Raw genomic sequence first — 7,075 nt, forward strand, 5'->3', positions numbered from 1 at the left:
TGGTACCTGCATGCAGAACGAGCTTGCCGGAATGAGCGGGGGGTTTTTTTTGTTGTTGTTGTTCTGATAAATATTTAACCTAGCCGGATTTTTTTTTTTTTCCCCCCTGGATTGGCTCTATTCATCTTCCGTGGGTGGTGAATGCGCGTGTCTGGGCAGACAAAGAAGCGTACGGGACCTGAGTGATCGCCGTCCTTATAAAGGCATTGGGGACAGGAAGGATGCAAAGTCATCTGAAGAGCGAAAGAGGTTGAGAATTTCTTTGTCCATTCCTAGCTCCTTCCCAAATGAAAGGCGTAAGGCGAGGGAGAGCGGGCTGAAGCCATTTCGGTGTTGAATGGCTTTATCGCGGCTTGTTTGTTTGCCTCCTCCTCCGGGAGTGCCCCGCAAACGCGGGGTGCAGGCGGGGATGTTAGAAAACCTGCTTTTTGCCTGAGTGCATGCTCCCAGAAGGGCTGGCAGAGAAGTTTCGGGGATTTGTCTGTCCTGGCCTGCTTTGCACCGGGAGGAGGAGGTCGGTGTTTGGTGGTTCAATGCTGCTGGAGCCCTTGGTGCGCTGGGTCCTTTGGCAGGAGCAATGTCATGCTTTTCATAGCGAGCATATTCTTATCCCCGCCGCTGAGAGGGGAGGATTACATAGAATTAGCTCAAATTCCTGCTAGATTTACCTGCTTATTTTTGGACGCTGATGTACAATTAGTATATTTTACTACCTTTTAAAAGCGGCCATAAATTAGAGGACTACAAGGGCTCTTTGTGTTGGCTTAATGGGCTGCTTAAATCTTAACTACAAAAAGGCGCTGCAAATGTCTATTCACGCTTGTGTTAAGGAATTAAGAGCGAAAATACCGCACGAAGGAACCTTCCTCCGGTGGCATGCACCCACAGCATTGCGAGCAGAGATATTTGGGATTCCTAAACGGACCCAACACTCGCAGGCTCAGCTGTCTCCGAGCAGAACTTCTCCCACAAGGGCACAGTCGATAGCTCTATTCTTTTTATCTGCTTGGAAGTGATCAAAGACCGACTTTATCTCCACCAGACGCACAGATATAGGTAAACAGCTCTGCGTCCCAGCAGATTTGAAATCTTTCGAGGAAGCGAGGAAATAAATACTCGCACCGTGCGGACGGTGATTCCCATTTTGCCTCCACATGGGAGCGATAGGCTTACCTCTCCACAACTGGCACGAAAGGCAACTTGAAAGACAGTAAAAATTCTAAATCTACTTCTATGGAAGGTAACTTTAAATAGCATTAGCGCTAAGAGTGGCTGTTAATGCCAGAGCTGGCACAAAGGGTCTCCCTTAATGAAGGCACGTTATGAACTCAGATCTGTTTGTTGTTACTGAGCCTGGAATTTCAGCTCAGCTCGAAGCCATGTGTATAAATGCACAGAAAAAATCAGTAGCAGACCTACTGATAAACTCCACATTTTTCTGCTAGAAACCGTGTTTCAGGTCTCCAAATCATCGAGGTAATAAAACACGATGTTGGACGTCCAGGAGCAGGAACAAAGCAATATATGGGGTGGCGGGGGAAATCTAGCGTCTGCGACTCACAAGAGCATTTGAATTTGTATTTGAAAACTCGTAATGACGGTACCAGAGCAAAGAAAACTTTCTCCAAAATCGGCGGGAGGGAATAATTTTCAGCTGCCATCCAGGAGAGCATAAAGTTAGGCAGACTCCCCCTTCCGCCCTCCCAAAGCACACCCTGTGGAAGGTATTCACACGTCAAGAAGTTACTTTTCTTAAGAATTAATTAGGTTTCCCCACTACATACGCGAAGTTAATTGTTAAACAGTAGTTTTAGCATTAACTTGACCATTAATACTAATAAAGATGTTCATAGAAACAGGGGTTTGAAGCCAACAGCCATAGCTAGCGTTAAGGCATTTAAGCTGACTTATGATTGTGATTTATTGCTTTTGTAGTTTCTATTTGCTCAGGACTGTAACTTCTAAAGCCATCTTTCTGCTTTTGACGCAAAGCAGTCGATAACTTTTTGCAACAGCCCCAAGAAAGTCTTGCTCTGCTTTTTCCAGCATCTGCTCCCTTCCCCATTTATTTCGGTTTCACTGGTGCAGAAGAACTTCCCCGTGTGTTTCTTTCATGGGATCGAAACGCACCGTGTTTAAAAGAGCCGTGAAGCCATCTTCGGCCTCAGTTTAAGGCTGAGTACGAGGGCTGGGGGGGTACCGGTCCCGCCGGTAGTTACAGACTGGGGCACGCCGTGTGTGGCTTAACACGCTCTCTTTTTCAAAGGTATAGGGGTTTTAGTCCGGTTCTTAGGGAGGGATAATATCTGTATACCCTGCTACCAGCTAAGTCACTTCCATATGAAAAATGGGAAATTCTTCCTCCTGTTGTAATGTCACGCTGACTTTACTGCAATGTCCACTGCTGCACGCTGTTACTGATGGGCTTAAATTCCAGTGGCCCCGCTTCCACAACCCGAGCGAGAGCACGCAAGGCTTGCTCATCACACTAAAAATCACCTTTAAAAAGAAGTCTCCTTCAATTCCGCTCAGTGAGGTGCAGGTGAGAGGGTAAGGAGGGGACATGCAGGTAACCGAAAGTTCCCTCCGAGTTCAGGGGGGACGGTGGAAAGATTTAGGCAAGGGGATGTAGACGATGATGCAAAATGCTGGAGTCACAGAACTGGACCAGGGACGCGTTAAAAGCGTGAACTACCCGATTTTCTTTGACTCCTTCCAGAAAAGTTATGTGAGTTGAGGGTTTCTTTTGTTTGTTTAGCTTATTGTCTCAATAGCACAAGTTAAACAGTCTTACAGGAAAGATGTGGTGTGTCTGTACACAGGCGAGGCTGCCTGGCTCAGGGGCCGCGTACAACTTTGCTCTTTTCTTTTTTTCTTAATTTTTTTCCCCCTTAGGCAGAGAGCTCCCCCTCCCCAATTTTTTTTTTTTTTCATCGTTAGAAACCTATAATTTTGTGCATCACTCAAACTAGCTGTATAGGAAATGCGTAAGCACAGGTTTAACAGCAAGGTCCCAAAAGATTTTGCAAAATTCAGAGCCACGCCAGTGAAGGAAGGTGTATTCTTCATAGTGTGTTACAAGGACAAAAATCAACTAGCCTCTTAGAAGAGACTCTTTTTTGCCTTTGTCAGGTAATTATAGGTCTTCTTAGTTTCTACAGGAGCCCTGATGTAGCGTGTGGGAGTTGAGCAAGCCCTGTACAATGGCAGGGTAGGGGGGGGTGGGGGTGGGGGGAAGGCTGGTGATCGTCCCATTTAGAAGCGGGCTGGAAATAATGGTATTAAGATTTGGGCTTTCTTCGGGGGTTGTAAAGGACATGCGACGTGGAGGAGAGTGGCGGGCCTGGGGAGCAAATGCCGGTTAATTAGGCTAAGTATCAAAGTGCAGCGAAATCCCATACCTTAAAACTCTTCTTTAACATATTGGGTTAAGGCTTTAAAAAGCAAAGGCTCGCGCTAAGAAACCCTGTTCCTTCAATGATTCCCTATTTCAAATAAAAGGATTTAAGTTGACGTATGACCACGTGAGCACATAATACAGCGCATTATTGTGGCATTTGGAGTGGAGACCCGGTCTGGCTCCGTCTGCGATTACGCTTTTCCAGTTTCTGTTCAGAGCAAGCACTGCTTTCTATTATTTTTTTTTTTTCCTCCTGCCCCCATCACCGTCCGCGCAAGAGCTGGCCATTTCGCTGACAGCTTTCGTTCCTTATGGAAAGGTTATTGTCGAGCCGAGAGGACGAAATGCTTCGTTAGAAAGGATGGATTTTATTTTAAGGTATTTCCGTTGATTGTTCATTTATGTGGTGAGTTATTGCTGTTCGAGGCAAAGGTCAGTAGCAGAGGCTGGAGGGAGTGCGTGTGTGTGCGTGCGGGTGGGTGCGCACCCGGGGCCAGGCTGCTTCCCCCTTTGTTTCAATTTGCTGCGGTAAATATTCAGCTCTCCCCTCGCAGCGAAGCAGAGCGGGGAGAGTTTGCCGCTTTATTTATTTTTCTCCGCAGAGATCCCACGCTGCTGTTGATGGCCAGCTGCCTCAGCTCCAGCCCCTCGATTGCCACCTTATCATTATTTATGATCGGCTAGAGATGGGAAGCCTCTTTTATTCTCGTGTTTGGATTTCCCCCCCTCCACTTGATTTTCTTTTATTATTTTATTTTATTTGTGTGTTTGCGTGTTTATTTACTTATGTATTTGGGGAAGTCGGAGAATACGATGCGGGGGGGGGGAGGAGGGATGCTCCTCGGTCGGGGTCGTGCTCGAGTGTGCGGCGGCGGCGGGTGTTGTTTTATGGGTGTTTGCTCGGCCGCTGCCGCTCCCTAAATCGATGAGCATGCGATCGTGCTGCCATTTTATTTATGATGCTTTAGCGGCACTTTTGTTTACCGTGCGCGGAGGGCACTCGGCTCTGTGGCAAAGCTTTCCCTTTCCCAAACGAGCCAAGGGGCTCCTTTTTCTTTTCTCTGGAGCAAGAAGGAGCTGAACCAAGAGCCGGCCATGGCTTCTAACAATAAATCAGCCCCTGGAAATGTGTGTGTGTGGCGGGGGGGTTTCTCTCTCACTGAACGGGGATCTGGAAAGCGGGAATAAAAAGGGGAGGAGTGGAAATTATCTTCTAGGGGAACATATACTAATCCTAAATTCACATCCATACCGCCGCTGCATCTACGGATAGATGCATATCTATCCGTACGTGTAAATACGTAACTATTTGCATATAAATGTGTGCGTGGCTATATATAAAGAATGCAATTTAAATGGCGAAAATGGCAGATTCCTTGGCTATCCAAGGAGGGCAAAATGCGATATAAAACGACCTTTCCCCGGTGTGCCCCGGCTTTGTGTCGGAGCTCCGGGGCTCGCTTTCCTCCGCGCCTCTCGCCCACTCCTGCTGTACCATTCTGTGCCCAGTTACTGGCTGCTTGTAATTTTTCATCTTCTAAGGGGTCAGAAAGAGAGGGAGAGGGGAAGAAAAGCGAACGATGAGAAAAACTCCGCTGAAAACAAAACAAAAAACAAGGGGCGGGGGGGGAAGGTTATTTCCACTCGGAGCTATGCGCCGCCGTTCTTGCAGAGACCTGCGGGGCGGGAATGCTGGGGCTGGTTTTCTCGCTTTTCTGCTCTCTAAGCTGCTCTCAGAGCAGAACTGACCCAAAGAAATGCTATTTCCCCTTCTCGCCATACTGAAGCACGTTATCCTTTCCTAGACCCGGCGCCTCTCTCTCTCCGGCCAGGGGAGGAGAGCCCTTTCCCTCCCAGCTGTGTGTCTAAAAGCCAAGGTTGGCTTTGCCGTGTTTTGGAACGGGCCAAAACGCGCCTCAAAAATAAAGAGCAAGCTTTAATTGCGGCTCAATTGCTTGGCAGCGTTTCCTCTGATTTATGACCCAGTTCGGATGCATATTGACCCAGTTAAAACACTCATAAATAATACAGTCCTGCTCTAGAGCAAAAGAAAGCAAGAAGAGTTTTGGAGGAGAGGGGGATTTCGGCGAGTTGTGTAAATAACCTCAGTCCGCTGAGCAAATAGCAAAGACTCCGTTGCCATTCTTTAGTGCTAGAGCATATCAACAATAATTCAGATTAACCACGACTTGCTTCGATAGTCCTTCCTTAAGGCGGCTGATACCCCCTCCTAACTCTCTAACGACTTGGACAGGCTTCCAGAATTGATCCCCTTCTCCAGCAACTCCCCGCCTTGCTCCTTCATCCCTAAGAGATCCCCCCAAATCAGCCTCGATTTATGGCGCTGCTTGCTTCATTTCGGTGCATCCAAGGACAAAAATCTTTACGGGCATTATTTTATTGGAAAACTAAGAGTAATTCCACGAGGCGGGGGGGTGGGGGGGAGGTGGGGAAAGTCCCGCAGAGTGGGTCTCTTCGGGAAGAAAAGTCAGCTCATTTCTGACCCGGGAATCAGCCCCAGCCGCTGCCGGTCCCTCCCCGAACTGAGCCCTATCGCTCCCCGCGGAACGGAACAGAAAGAAAATATTCGGCCTCTGGGAAGGAAAGACAGATAAAAGCAGCGGGGATCTGTGCGTTGGGACGCTTATCCCGACATTGTAGGAGACATTAAAAAAAATAATCATCTTCTCATGTTTAAAATTACCTCTTTGGGGAGAGAGGGGGCGTGGGGAAAGGGGACTAATAGGCGAAATCTCGCAAAATACTCTTTGCAGGCAGTAAGACTAATGGAGGAAACACTTCAGTATTCCTATGAACCACTTCGGTTCTCACGATTAAAGTCCCCTGCAAATCCCTTCGGTTTTAAAAGGACGACATGTAGTCCGAATATCCCGCTGGAGACCGCTCCAAAGTTTAAACGCGCTCCTAGGAAAAGACGGCCCAGGCTTTCGGCAGGGCTCCCCAAACCGGCAGGCTCCCCGGCGTCCGCAGGTTTCTGCAGTCCCCGGCTCCCTCGCCAAATCCTCCTCTCCGGTCCGGGGGGCTCCGTCGGGGCGCAGCGCTGCCATGGTCGGGCAAGAGGGCGACTGGCAGATCAGCAGTTTCAGAAGAAAGTGTGGGGTTGATTATTGACTAAAAAGACTTTTTTTTTTTTTTTCCTTCCGATGCAACATTCAAGGGATTGTTTGAAGCAAAACGCATACGCGGGATTTTTGCCTCTCCTCTCCTCCTACGCTGCCCGCTTCCCCTTTCATGTGGTGCCTTCTCACTTATGCCATAAGGAGCAAGTGTTTTCTGTTTTAGTGCTCTGTTTACAGCTTTGGTGCATGAAGTCATAAATCTTGCATAGCCATAAATGACAAAAACCATTGGTATGCGTAAGAGGCCACCCCAGCCTTATAGCGCTTTTTATTTCTTGCTTCCCCCTCGCTTTGTTTGTGCTTTAAGATGACGCTGGGCTCCCTCGTGCTTTAAACGGACTAGTTATATTTTTAATGCCTTAATTAACGAAGTAACGTCAAATTTACGCTTAGGCATTATTCGGAGCCTCCGCTTAAAGCAACGGAGCCCATAGTCCAGCTACCGTCTGCCAGAAGGGCAGGGGCTGCAACTTTATTTAAGTTCTCGTTTGCACGGCCGCTGCTATGTTTCTGTCGCGGGGAAAGGGGGGGGACA

Source organism: Egretta garzetta, unplaced genomic scaffold, assembly GCF_000687185.1.
Source record: "Egretta garzetta isolate BGI_Z169 unplaced genomic scaffold, ASM68718v1 scaffold94, whole genome shotgun sequence".
Taxonomy (NCBI): Eukaryota; Metazoa; Chordata; class Aves; order Pelecaniformes; family Ardeidae; genus Egretta; species Egretta garzetta.